Source organism: Panthera pardus, unplaced genomic scaffold (assembly GCF_024362965.1).
Source record: "Panthera pardus isolate Hobbes unplaced genomic scaffold, ASM2436296v1 HiC_scaffold_10, whole genome shotgun sequence".
NCBI lineage: Eukaryota > Metazoa > Chordata > Mammalia > Carnivora > Felidae > Panthera > Panthera pardus.
In genome coordinates this window covers 73,970,909-73,985,864 of record NW_026526655.1, presented here as the reverse complement: position 1 = coordinate 73,985,864, position 14,956 = coordinate 73,970,909, and the positions used below count along the sequence as shown (strand labels likewise).

General features: G+C 36.5%; 1 non-coding gene across 1 annotated transcript; it reads right to left on the bottom strand.

The window, feature by feature from the left end:
• Positions 1–13,914: 13,914 nt before the first annotated feature.
• Positions 13,915–14,020, bottom strand: LOC128772899 (U6 spliceosomal RNA). Its single transcript, XR_008416973.1, has one exon. It is a non-coding gene; the product is annotated as a U6 spliceosomal RNA (small nuclear RNA).
• Positions 14,021–14,956: the final 936 nt, after the last annotated feature.

The window sequence follows — 14,956 nt, the reverse complement described above, 5'->3', positions numbered from 1 at the left end:
ATCCCTTCACTTGCAATTTGTACGTGTCCTCCAGTCAAAAGTGAGTCTTTTGTAAGCAGCATATAGATGGGTCTTATTTACTTATTTTTTTTATCCATTCAGTGACCCAATGTCTTTTGGAACATTTAGACCATTTAGGTTTAATTTTTCTCTTACATTTATTTTTGAGAAAGGCTGAGTGAGAGTGGGGGAGGGGCAGAGAGACTGGGGACAAAGAATCCGAAACAGGCTCCAGGCTCTGAGCTTCCAGCACAGAGCCTGATGTGGGGCTCGAACTCAAACTGAGATCATGACCTGAGCCGAAGTCGGACACTTAACTGACTGAGCCACCCAGGTGCCCCTGGACCATTTACATTTAAAGTAACTAATAGGTTAAAAAAAATTAACAGGTATGTGCTCATTGCCATTTTTTTCGTTGATTTCTGGTTGTTTTTTCGAAGTTCTGTTCCTTTCTCTGCTCTCTTGCCTTGTGATTCAATAGCTTTCACATTTAAATTCCTTTACTCTTTCCATATCTGTTTGTGGTTATCATGAAATTCAAACGTAACACCCTAGCTATATAGCATTCTTTTAAGTTGATGGTCACTTAAGTTAAAACACCTCCGAATAGCAATGTTTTACTCCTCCCCCCCCCCCCCCCCCCACACACACACACATATTTTGTGTATTTAATGACCTATTTTACACCATTTTTGGATCTGTATCCTTAATTATCACAGACATAACTGACCTTACCACTTTGGTCTTTTAACTTTTACACTAGTTTTTATATATGGTTGATACACTATTTCAACAGGTTTTCTGGTGAGAGTCTCATTCATAATCTAATTGTGGCCTTCCCCCCCCCAACCCCCCCCCCCAATTAAATAATTCCCTTTAACAATTGTGAGATCAATTTAGTTGTGATAAGTTCCTTCAACTTTTGTCTGGGGAAACTCGGTCTCTTCTAATCCTAAATGACAACCTTGCTGGGTACAGTATTCTTCATTGTAGTTTTTCTTCCTTTTAACACTTCACAGGCCAGAGAAGTAGGTGGCATGATCTATTCAAAGTTTCTGCTGAAAAATCAGCTATTAGCCTTATGGGTGTCTTGTTAGAGATGAATTGCGTTCATCTGCCATTTTGTTGGGGTCCCTCTGTGCTTCCTAGACCTGGATTTCTATTTTCCTCCCTAGGTGAGGGAAGTCTTCAGGTAGTTCTTCAAATGTATTTTCTGACTCCTCACTCTTCTCCTTCTGGGACTCCTATAAAGTAGATGTTAGGCTAGTTTAAAGGACCTCTGGGACAATTAACATACCATTAAAATTCTTTTTTTGAGAGCAAGCATGAGCAGGCGAAGGGCAGAGAGAAAGAGCATTGTAAGCAGGCTCCACGCCCAGTGCAGAGCCCAACATGGAGCTCAGTCTCCCAACCATAAGATCATGACCTGAGTCAAAATTAAGAATCAGATGCTTAATTGACAGTCACCCAGGCTCCCTTGCACAGATTTTTTTTTTAACTGCATTGCGGGTAGGTGCCCCTAACCCCATGCTGTTCAGTGGTCAACTGTAGTTGCAGCCTTGGTTGTCTGTGGAAGGAGGTTGGCTCAGGATTCTTGCAGTCTGCCATCTTTAGATCGGAAATTCATCGCTTTCATAATGATAAACCAAACTTGCATTCCCAGAATGTATTCCACTTTGTCTATATGACTGGATTCAAAATACATAGAGCTGGATTAAATTGATATTTTCTTTCCCCCCTAGTTTATTTAGACATAACGGATACATGTATCTTGTATACCTTTATATATCAAGTAGTTATGGATTGTGAAACAATTACAATAAATTTAGTTAACATCTATCACCTTGCATTGTTAAATTTTTTTCCTCTTGTGATAAGAACTTTTAATATCTACTTAGTAACTTTCAAATCTGGTATTAACTGTAGCCTCCTCTTCAGCATGTTCACCCAATTCCTCCACCACTCACCTATGGCAAACATAAATTTAAAAGCTGTTTCTATGAGGTGATTTATACTGAATTTTACATAGGAGATATATAGTAGTATCTTCCTTTGATGTATTTCACTTTCCACAAGGCCCTCAAATCAAGGTCCATTCATGTTGTCATAAACAGTAAGATTGCCTTCTCTTACAGCTGAATAGTATTCCTGTATTGTATATACATGCACGTGTTTTATATGCACGTAATACATCAATTTACTTTTTCCTTTTATCCATCACTGGACATTTAGATTGTTTCTACAACTTGGCTGTTGTAAATAATACTGCAGTAAACACAGGGTACAGATATCTTCATAGGACAATGATTTGTTTCCTTCAGACATACACCCTGAAATAGAATTGCTAGATCCTATGGGAATTATTAAACTCCTTGAGGAACCTCCATACAGTTTATATAATAGCACTGCCAATTTGCGTTTCCACCAAGAGTGTTCAAAGGTCCCTTTTCTCCACATCCTCATGAACACTTATCTTTTGTCTTTTCAGTGACAGCCATCCTGACAAATGTGAGATGATGCCTCATTGTGGTTTTGATTTGCATTTACTTTATGATGAGTGATGTTGAGCACCTTTTCATGGATCACTAAGCCATTTGTCGTTATAAAAATGTCTACTCAGTTCCTCTGCCCATTATTTAATCGTGTTGCTGAGTTTCAGAAGTTTCTTAAAGACTTTGGATATTAACTCCTTAACAGGTATGTGATTTACAAATATTTTCTCCTATTGGGTATATTACCTTTTCATAGTCTACTGTACAGAAGCTTTTTAGTTTGATGTAGTCCCATTTGTTTATATTTGCTCTTGTTGCCTTTGCTTTTGGTGTCAAATCTTTAAAAAGCATTGTCAAGACCTATGCCAAGAAACCTACTGCCTGTGTTTTCTTCTAGGATTTTATGGTTTCAGTCTTACATGCAAGTCTCGAATGTATTTTGAGTTGATTTTTGTGTATAACGTAAAATAAGGGCCCAGTCTCATTCTTCTTGCAGGAGGCTGACCAGTTTTCCCAACACCATTTATAGTGTTGTATGTTCTTGGCATCTTCTGTATGTTCTTGCCATCTTTTCCCTGTTGTATGTTCTTGGCATCTTTTGTTGTAAATTAATCGACCATCTATGCATGGGTTTATTGCTGGGCTCTCTATTCTGTTCATTGCTCTGTGTCTTTTATGCTAATACCATACAGTTCTAATTACTATAACTTTATAACATGTTTTGAAATCAAGAAGTAAAATGCCTCCAGTTTTTTTTTTTTTTCCCCCAAGACTGCTTTGGCTATTAAGGGTCTTCCTGTGGTTCTATACAGATCTTAAAATCCTTCTATTCCTGTGGGAAATGCCATTGATAATCTGATATGGGTTGTTTCTATAGATTGCCTTGGGTAGTATGGACACTTAAAAAATTTCTCAACCCATTAGCACAGAATAGCTTTCCACTTATTTTTTTTTCTTCTATCTGTGTCCTCTAATTTTAAGTATAGCTTTATCTCCTTTATTAAACCTATTCCTAAGTACTTTTGATGCAATTATAGATGGGATTGTTTCCTTAATTTCTGATAGTTTCACTCTTAGTGTATAAAATACAACATTTTTTGTACATTGACATTTATATTCTGCAGCTTAACTGAATTCACTGATCAGTTCTGTTTTGTGTGTGTAGAATCTCAAGTTTCCCATATATAATATCCTATCATCTGCAAATAGTGACCATTTTAGTTCTTCCTCTACAATTTTGATGCCAATCATAAAGCCAAACTTGCATTCCCAGATAGGACCCGAGTTTTTGTATGTGGCTGAATTCAAGTTATATATTGCCACATCTTATTTCTCTTAACTTTTTAAGAAGTCTTGCATCTATGTCCATGAGAAATTTTGTTAATGTCTTTGCTAGCAGGCTAATTTGGCCTCATAAAATATATGGACAGGGGCGCCTGGGTGGCTCAGTCGGTTAAGCGACCGACTTGAGCTCAGGTCATGATCTCACAGTTCATGAGTTCGAGCCCCACATTGGGCTCTGTGCTGACAGCTCAGAGCCTAGAGACTGCTTCAGATTCTGTGTCTCCCTCTCTCTCTGCCCCTCCCTGCTTGTGCTCTCTCAGAAATAAACGTTAAAAAAAAACTAAAAAAAAAAAATATATGGACAGTCGTTAAAAAATAGTTTGCATAGGGTTGGTATTACTTCTTTAAACATTTAATAAACTTACTAGTAATATTCAGACCTGAATTTCCTTCACAGTAAGGATTTAAAATATACATTGGGTTTATTTAATGCATATGAAGTTGCTTATGTTCTATATTACTTAAATCTGTTCATAATTTGTGCTTGAGGAAATTTTACCTTGGTTGTCAAATTTGCTGACCTAAACTTGTTGATCTTATCCTTCTGAATGTCTGTCTAGAGAATCTCTAGGGTTATTCCTTACATGTTCCTGATACTGATAACGTAGATCTCTTATGTTCTGACCTTTTGATCAGTTTTCACATTTTATTCAGCTTTTCGAAGACCCAGATTTTCACTTTTTTAAATTTTATGTTTTTGCTTTTATATTTTCTTTCTATTTCAGATTTAACTGCTTTTCTTTTCCTAACTTCTCAAGGAAGCCTAAATCCTTTGAGATAATCTTTTCTAAATAGAAGCTTTCAATGTTATGAACTTTTTCTAAGCACTGTTTCAGCTGCATCTCCAAAATCTTGATACTTAGTATTCTCTTCAAGATATTTTCCAATTATCTTGATTTCTTCTTTGATCCATTGGTTACTTCAGTGTCTAACTCCTAACTTGGGAAAAACTCTAACTTTTTTATTCTGTGGAGGTCAAAACGACCATAATCTATATTCAATTATTTTTTTTAATCTATGGAGACTACTTTTGTGACCAAGGATCTAGGGTCTTTTGGTGAATATTCCATGTGCACTTCAAAAGAATTCATTTCTGTTGATGAGTGGAGAGTTGTATATAAAAGTTGGGTCAAGTTGGCTTAAAATTATGTAGATGACCTAAATATCGACCTGTTTTTGCAATAACCAAGAATATCGAACAATAAATCCAACAATCATTTGTGATCTTTTAGGGTTTTTTCAACCTGTTTCTAGGTCCATACATATTTATGATACTTTCTATTTGGTTGATTAACAGGAACTTTCACAGGGGATCAATTGAACTCCAGATAGAGTCCTTTGGCTTGATAGCTTTGGTGTTAAAATTAGACCAGGTATCTTCTAATTGGGATTTGGATAACTTATTTCTGTGTTTTCATTTTTACTTAATCAGTCTCTTTATATTTAAAGTGAGCTTCCTATAGGCAGCATAGAATTGGGTCTTGACTTTTAATTGGTATGTTTATTTGAACTATTAATTTATTTTATTTAAATCTACCTTTTTACCACCTTTTTCCTACTTCAGGTCTTTCTCCTCTCTGTTCCTGACTTCTTAGGGGCCAGTCTTTTTCAGAGTGAATATATCTTATGTTCTCTCTACTGTTGGCTTATAAGCTATGTGTGTCTGTGCTTATGTTTAGTGGCTGGTCTAGAGTTTACAATATGGATCCCTTCAAATTAATCCCTTTATGTGTAATGTATATTTACAAAGTTTCACTTTTCATCTTATTGTCATACATTTTCTCTTGTTACAAACTCAACTAGACACTGCCATATAACTAAAGATTTTCAAATGAAAATTTTGTATATTTTTCAACATGTTTACCTTTGCCAGTGTTCCTTATTCCTTTTTGTAAATCCAAGTTTGCATCAAATATCCTTTCCTTTGACCATCTCTCCCTCTTTGCCTCTCCCCTGCTCACTTTCTCAAAAATAAAAACCTTTACCAAAAAGAGTGCCACTTCCAATGACTTCAACTTGCATACTTTTAAATGAAAAGTTTGAATAATTGTTCCTATGTATATATTGTGGACTCTCATAAAATCCACATTAGCACTGATTTTTAACAATTGGATTCTGACGCATCTTGGTATGATTTTTCTTAGTTTTTATCTGGTTTTATGTTTATTTGACTTCTGCTTTGTGGGTTTTCATTCATCTCCTTGGATCTGTGTGTAGAAAGCATCATACTTGGTAAATTTTTAGGCCTCATTCCTTCAAATATTTTCTTTCCCCTCACTTTCTGAGACTTCAATTACATATGTGTTAGACTTCTTGATATTGTCCCCAAATAACTGAAGCACTTTTTCTCCTATTTTTAAAATTCTTATTGCTATGTCTTCCAGGTTTAATAACTTTTTTCCTCTAATCTGGTATCCTAACAAGTAACATTTCCATTTTATATAGGATCATGTTCACCTCTAGTGGTCCAACTTCTCATCTTTCATTTGTTTTCTCTTGATGTTTACATTCTAAGTCTATGAACACATTAAACATATTTAGACTGTTTTAGCTGTTTTAGCATCCTCCCCTCCTATTTCTATCATCTAGATCTGTATTGTCTTTGTGGTCATTTAGTTATTAGTTTCCTGCTTCCTTGTATGTGCAACAAATCTTATTATATGCTGGACATTGTGCATTCTCCCTATTGAGCAAGGGGCCTTGTTAGATTTAAGGAGTTTTGGACTTGGGAGAATATCTAAATTATTTGTGAAGGAGTTTGAAAATTATAATTGGCTTGTGTGTGCTTTGTTTTTGTTCTAGAATAAGCTTATGAGAGCCTTTATTTTAAGGTTAATTAAACCCTGCTACTAAGACCTAGCCCTTCTGAAGTCTCTGCAGAATATTTATGTATTCAACAAGCATTCTTTACTCTGGCTATTGTGAACAATTTCTATACATGCTTGAACTTAGGGAATTCTTAACTCTATAGCTCCCCTAGGATTATCTATTCCTTATGGTAGAACTTCATAAGGCTAGACAATAAGAACTTTTAAGCATGTTCAAATTGTTATTCAGCCAGAGATTTGAGCACACCCCCATACATCTTGTTCTTTGTCCGTGGGACAGAGTAGTAGAGAGGAGGGAATTATGCAAATTCCAGCTGCCATGGTTTCTCCAATCTGCTCAACCTGGAAATATTTCAAGGATTGTTTATTGTTGTTCCCCATCTCTACATCCTCTCTACCTATTCTTGAAGACTTACTTCATTTGGCTTTCCATTCTTTACAGCAGAAAGTGAATGTCATTATAAAGCTTAACTCCCTTGTCTCCCACCTCCTGGGTGTCACAGTCCAGTGTTGCCCATCGTACTCCCTGATAATGTTTTCATCTTGGTTCTTTTTTATATTTCATCCAATTTTCTATTTATGGTAAGAAGGTAATCCAGAACTTCCTCTCACTCAGGAAGTCTGGATTATGTTTTAACTAAATCTAACAATTTAAAAAACATAAAAATCTAGAATCTTATAATTCACTCATTTTAAGGTGTGTTAGTTTCCAAATGCTCTCAAAACAAATTACTACAAATTTTTTGGCTCAAAATAATACAAACCTAATATCTTACAGTTGTGTAGGTCAGAAGACCAAGACTTGGTCTCACTGGGTAAAAATAGACTTCAGTAAAGTTCCAATCCTTTCTGGAAGCTCTAAGGGAAGATCTGTTTCCTTGATTTACAGCATCTAGAGGCACTCTTTCTTCATCTTCAAGGCCAGAAGCATTGCATCGGTTACGCGTAGTTTCCATAGTCACATGTCTCCAGCTCCTCCCTTCTGCCAACCTCTTCTACTTTTAAATTTGGTGATTACATTGGGTTCACCTGAATAATCCAGGACACTCTCCCTCTTTTAAGTTTAGCTGGTGAGTAAAGTTAATTCCATCTACATCCTTTTAATTCCCCTTTTCCATGTAACCTTTTAGAGTTCTGCAGATAAGGAGGATAACATCCTTAGTAACATTAATCTACCTACAACAAAGAGCAAATAATCCATCATAACATCTTCCCAATTTTGATACTGGAGGTGGCTTAAGACCTAAATCTAAAGTAACTTTTCTTAAGTTTTTAATGTTTATTTTTGGAGGGAGATGCACAGACAGGGGTGAGTGGGGGAGGAACTGAGATGGACATAGTCTGAAGCAGGCTCCGGGCTCTGAGATGTCAGTACAGAGCCTAACATGGGGCTCAAACTCAAAGCAAGAGATAATGACCTAAGCTGAAGTTGGACACTTAACTGAGCCACTCAGGCACCCCAAAAGTAACTTCTTATATAACATTAAACCCTACTGTTTACAGTCTTAAGAATACCATTGGCAACAGGCTTTCAAAAGCATAAAGTTAATTTCCATTTATATTTTTGTAAACTAGAATGTAAATGAGAAAATGAAAAATTCTAATTCCTAGATCTCTAAACAGTTACTTCTTGTAAGTTAGAACTCACAAGTTATAAATAGATGTAGATATGGAGTTACTAAGGTACATCTCCTAGTAGTTGAAAATTTTACTATAAAGCTGTGAGCTTATATGAATACACTGCTCCTTTTCTAAGATGTGGGATCTTTGAGTTTTTTTCCCCACCACTTATTTTCAAACATAACTGATACCTAGCACTCATTAATTGAAGGTGACAAAACAATCATTTCACAATATTAGTCAAATCATGATCAAAATAAGTTAACATCCATCAACTCTTACAGATACAAATAGGACAAATAACTTCTTTTTCCCTCATGATTAGAACTCTTGGAATTTGGTCTCTTAACAACTTATAAGTTGACCATACAGCAGTATCAACTGTAGTCCCCATTCTACATCATACCCCTAGTACTTCTTTATCTTCAAAACGGCGGTTTGTACCTTTTTTAGCCACATTCATCTGCCTTAATTTTAGATCCTGACACTCCTCTATCCCCTCCACCTCTGGTAACCACAAATCTGCTTTATTTTACTCTGTTTGGGAGGGTGGTGGTGGTCTTACTTTTGGTTTTTAGATTGTACATGTAAGATCCCACTACATTTGTCTTTCTGTCTCACTTATTTTACCTAGTATAATTTGGGTGCTCTGATGTTCTGTGAATAAATATTTGCAATCACTATATCTTGATCGACAACTTCATTATATAAAGATCTTCTTTGTCCCTCAATACTTTTAGCATAAATTCCATTTTGTCTGTATAAATACAGCTTACCTGTTTTGGTTACAATTTGCTTAAAATATCTTTTACCCATCCCATCCTCAAAGTGTCTTTTTTTTTCTATTTTTTTCTTATGTTTTTAATTTACATTCCAGTTAGCTTATAATACTACAATGATTTCAGGGGTAGATTCCTTAATGCCCCTTACCCATTTTAGCCCATCCCTCCTCCCACAACCCCTCCAGTAACCCTATTTGTTCTCCATATTTAAAAGTCTCTTACGTTTTGTTCCTCTCCATCTTTATACTTTTGCTTTTCCCTTGTGTTCGTCTGTTTTGTGTCTTAAAGTCCTCATATGAGTGAAGTCATGACATTTGTCCTTGTCTAATTTCACTTAGCATAATACCCTCTAGTTCCAGCCACATAGTTGCAAATGGCAAGATTTCATTTTTTTTGATTGCTGAGTAATACTGTGTGTGTGTGTGTGTGTGTGTGTGTGTGTGCGCGCGCGTGCGCGCCACATCTTTATCCATTCATCCATCAGTGGACATTTGGGTTCTTACAATACTTCTCCTACTGTTGATAGTACTGCTATAAACATTGGGATGCATATGTCCCTTCAAAACAGCACACCTGTATCCCTTGGATAAATACCTAGTGGTGCAATTGCTGGAACGTAGAATAGTTCTATTTTTAATTTTTTGAGGAACCTCCATACTGTTTTCCAGAGCGGCTGCACAAGCTTGCATTCCCACCAACAATGCGAAAGAAATTGTCTTTCTCCGCATCTTTGCCAATATCTGTTGTTGCCTGAGTTAACGTTAGCCGTTCTGACAGGTGTGAGGTGGTATCTCCGTTGTGGTTCTTACTTGTATTTCCCTGATGATGAGTGATGTTGAGCTTTTTTTTTTTTTTTTTTTTTCCCATGTGTCGGTTGGCCATCTGGAAGTCGTCTTTGGAGAAGTGACTATTCATGTCTTCTGCCCATTTCCTCACTGGATTATTTCTTTTTGGGGTGTTGAGTTTGATAAGTTCTTTATAGACTTCGGATACTAAACCTTCATCTGATAATGTCATTTGCAAAATATCTTCTCCCATTCTGTCGGTTGCCTTTTAGTTTTGCTGATTGTTTCCTTCACTGTGCAGAAGCTTTTTTATTTTGATGAGGTCCCAGTAGTTCATTTCTGCTTTTGTCTCCCTTGCCACTGGAGACGTGTTGAGTAAGAAGTGGCTGCAGCAAAGATCAAAGAGGTTTTTGCCTGCTATGTCCTCTGGGACTTTGATGGCTTCCTGTCTTACATTTAGGTCTTTCATCCATTGAGTTTATTTTTGTGTATGGTGTAAGAAAGTGGTCCAGGTTCATTCTTCTGCATGTTGCTGTCCAGTTTTCCCAGCACCACTTGCTGAGGAGACCATTTCTACTCCATTGGAAATTCTTTCCTGCTTTGTCAAAGATTAGTTGGCCATATGTTTGTGGGCCCATTTCTGGGTTCTCTATTCTGTTCCATTGATCTGAGTGTCTGTTCTTGTGCCAGTACCATACTGTCTTGATTATAGCTTTGTAGTACAGCCTGAAGTCCGGGATTGTGATGCCTCCTGCTTTGGTTCTCTTTTTCAAGCTTGCTTTGGCTATTTGGGGTCTTTTCCAGTTCCACACAAAATTTAGAATTATTTGTTCTAGCTCTGTGAAGAATGCTGGTGTTATTTTGATAGGGATTGCATTGCATATGTAGATTGCTTTGGGTAGTATTGACATTTTAACAATATTTGTTCCTGTCCAGATGCATGGAATCTTTTTTCCACTTTTTGTCTTCAATTTCTTAAGCTTCTTATAGTCTTCAGTGTATAGATTTTTCACCTCTTTGGTTAGGTTGATTCCTAGGTATTTTAGGCTTTTGGTGCAATTATAAATGGGATTGATTCCTTGATTGCTTTCTGTTTCATTGTTGGTGTATAGGAATGCAACTGATTTCTGTGCTCTGATTTTTATATCCTGCAGCTTTGCTGAATTCATGAATCAATTCTAGCAGTTTTTTGGTGGAATCTTTTGGGTTTTCCATATAGAGTATCATGTCATCTGAGAAGAGTGAAAGTTTGACCACCTCCTATTTCTTTGTGTTGTCTGGTTGTTGAGGCTAAGACTTCCAATACTATGTTGAATAGTAGTGGCAAAAGTGGACATCCCTGTCTTGTTCCTGACCTTAGGCAGAAAGCTGTTTTTTCCCCATTGAAGATATTAGCATTAGGTCTTTTGTATATGGCTTTTGTGATCTCGAGGTATGATCCTTCTATTCCTACTTTCTTGAGGGTTCTTATCAAGAAAGGATGTTTTATTTTGTCAAATGCTTTCTCTGCATCTGAAAGGATCATATGGTTCTTGTCCTTCTATTGATGAATCACATTGACTGTTTTTTTTTCTCTCTCTCTCCACATTGACTGTTCTGTGGATATTGAACCAGTCCTGCATCCCAGGTATAAATCCCACTTAGTCGTGGTAGATAATGTTTTTAATGTATTGTTGGATCTTGTTGGCTAATATCTTGAGGATTTTTGCATCCATGTTTATCGGGAAAATTGGTCTATAGTTCCCCTTTTTAGTGGGGTCTCTGTCTGGTTTTGGAACAAGGTAATGTTGGCTTCATAGAGTTTGGAAGTTTTCTTTCCACTTCTATTTTGTGGAACAGCTTCAAGAGAATAGGGGTTAACTCTTAAATGTTTGGTAGAATTCCCTTGGAAAGCCATCTGGCCCTGGACTCTTGTTTTTTGGGAGATTTTTGATTACTAATTCGATTCCTTTACTGGTTTATAGATCTGTTCAAACTTTCTATTCCTTCCTGTTCGGTTTTGGTAGTTTACATGTTTCTAGGAATTTGTCCGTTTCTTCCAGATGGCCCATTTTATTGGTGTATAATTGCTCATAATCTCTTACTGTTTGTATTTCTGCTGTGTTGGTTGTGATCTCTCCTTTCATTTATTTGGGTCCTTTTCTCTTTTTTTATCCAACTGGCTAGTGGCTTATCAATTTTGTTAATTCTTTCAAAGAACCAGCTTCTGGTTTTATTGATCTGGTTTTGTTTGTTTTGATAGCATTAATTTCTGCTCTAATCTTCTGTCTTCAGATTTGGGGTTTTATTTGCTGTCCTTTTTCCAGCTCCTTAAGGTACAAGGTTAGGTTGTCTATCTGAAATCTTTCTTCCTTCTTTAGGAAGGCCTGGATTGCTATATGCTTGCCTCTTATGATGGCCTTTGCTGCCTCTCAGGTTTTGGGTTGTAGTGTTATTTTCATTGGCTTCCATGTACTTTTTAATTTCCTCTTTAACTTCTTGGTTAGCCCATTCATTCTTTAGTAGGATGTTCTTCAGTCTCCAAGTATTTCTTACCTTTTCAAATTTTTTCTTGTTGATTCCGAGTTTCCTAGTGTTGTGGTCTGAAAATATGCACAGTATGATCTCGATCTTCTTGTACTTGTTGAGGGATGATTTGTGTCCCAGTATGTGGTTTATTGTGGAGTACATCCCATGTGCACTGGAGAAAAATGTATATTCTACTGTTTTAGGGTGATATGTTCTGAATATATGTTAAGTTCATCTGGTCCAGTGTGTCCTTCACAGCCATTGTTTCCTTGTTGAATTTTTGAATGGATGATCTGTCCATTGTTGTAAGTGGGGTATTGAAGTCCCCTACTACTAGAGTATTCCTGTCAATGAGATTATTTGTGATTAATTGGGTTCTCTCACATTTGGAACATGCATGTTTACAATTGTTAGGTCTTTTTGGTGGATAGACCCCTTAATTATGATATAATGCCCTTCTTCATCTCGTTATAGTCTTTAAAATTCTATATTGTCTGATCACTCCAGCCTTCTTTTGTTGACCATTATCATGTTAGATGGTTCTCCATCCCCTCACTTTCAATCTGAAGAGTCTTATAATCTAAAGTGGGTCTCATGTAAACAGCATATAGATGGATCTTATTTTCTCATTCATTCTGTTACCCTATGTCATTTGATTGGAGCTTTTAGTCCATTGACGTTTAGAGAGTACTGAAAGATAAGAATTTATTGCTATTATGTTAATTGTAGAGTTGGAGTTCCTGGTGGTGGTCTCTGGTCCTTTCTAGTCTTTGTTGCTTTTGCTATGTATTATTTGTTTGTCTATCTTTTTCTCCTCTTGGAGAGCCCCCCTTAAAATTTCTTGCAGGGCTGGTTTAGTAGTCACAATAGTCACAAACTCCTTTAATTTTTGTTCAGGAAACTTTTAATCTCTCCTATTTTGAATGACAGCCTTGCTGGATAAAGAATTCTTGGCTGCACACTTTTCTGATTCAGCACACTGAATATATCCTGCCACCCCTTTCTGGCCTGCCAAGTTTCTGTGGATAGGTCTGCTGCAGACCTGATCTGTCTTCCCTTCTATGTTAGGGACTCTTTCTCCCTTGCTGCTTTCATGATTCTCTCCTTGCCTGAGTATTTTATGAATTTGCTATGTCTTGTCAGTGGTCGGTTTTTGTTGAATCTCCTAGGAGCCCTCTGATTCCTGGATTTTGATGTCTGTGTCTTCCCCCAGGTTAGGAAATTTTTCCTCTATGATTTGCTCACATAACCCATCTACCACTTTTTCTCCATCTTCTGGGACTCCTAGGATTCTGATGTTCCTTTTTAATGAGTCACTGACTTGTCTAATTCTTAAATTGTGCTCTTTTGCCTTAGTCTCCCTCTTTCTCTGCTTCATTATTCTCCAGAAGTTTCTCCTCTATATTGCTGATTCTCTGTTCTGCCTCATCCATCCTTGCCACTGTGGCATTCATTGGAGATTGCAGCTCAGTTACAACATTATTTCATTCTGACTAGCTTTTACTTTTTACCTCCATAAAAAGGCATTCTATTTTTAACTTCAGCTAATATTCTTTAAAATATGGAACGCTTCATGAATTTGTGTGTCATTCTTGTGCAGGGGCGATGCTAATCTTCCTGTATCGTTCCAATTTTAGTATATGTGCTACTGAAGTGAGCACAACCTGTGTCTTTAAGGCTAAAGTGAATTTCTTACAGGCAGCATATTAGGGGATTTGTGTTGTTGTTGTTCTTTTAATTCATTCAGCCATACTAGGTCTCTTATTTGGAGAACTTAGTTCATTTACACTTAAAGTAGTTATTGGTAAGGACTTACTACTGCCATTTTGTTTTCTTGCTGTCTGTAGATCCATTTTTTCCTTATTTCTTATCCTGTAGTCTTTGTTATCGTTTGGTAGTATGCTTTGATGCTATAACGTCTTTTCTGTATAATTTCTTGAACTACTTAAATATAACTTTATTAAATTTTAACTAGGTGACTCGGTTACATGGCTGACTTTTGATTTTTGGCTCAGTTCATGATGATACGGTGGTGAGATTAAGCCCTGTGCCAGGCTCCATTCGGAGTGTGAAGCCTGCTTGAGATGCTTTCTCTCCCCCCCCCCCACTCTCTCTCTCTCTCCATCTGCCCCTCTCCCTCACTTGCACGCACACGCTCGCTCTAAAAATAAAATTTTTAATTTTTTTGTAGAATTTCTACGGTTTCTTTTTCCTTCATGGTCACCTTGAGGCTTACATAAAATATTTTTAGTTATAATACCCTATTTTAAACTTGTAACAATTTACTACAACTTCAGTAGTAGTCCTAAACTTTTATTTCTCCCCTTCACATTTTAGCTTATTGAAGTTAGTTTACATACTTCTATATGGTTTATTCAATAACAGTCTAATTATTAGGTTTTTTTATGATTTAACTTTTATTACTAGTGTTGTAAGTGAATCACACACTATATTACTGAATCTAACTTTGACTATATATTATCAGTGATTTTGGCACTACTTAGGTTTTTATCCTATTAACACCCTTTTATTTCCACCCAAAGAATTTCCTTTGGCATTTGGTATAAGACAGGTCTAATGTTGAACTCTCTGTTAAA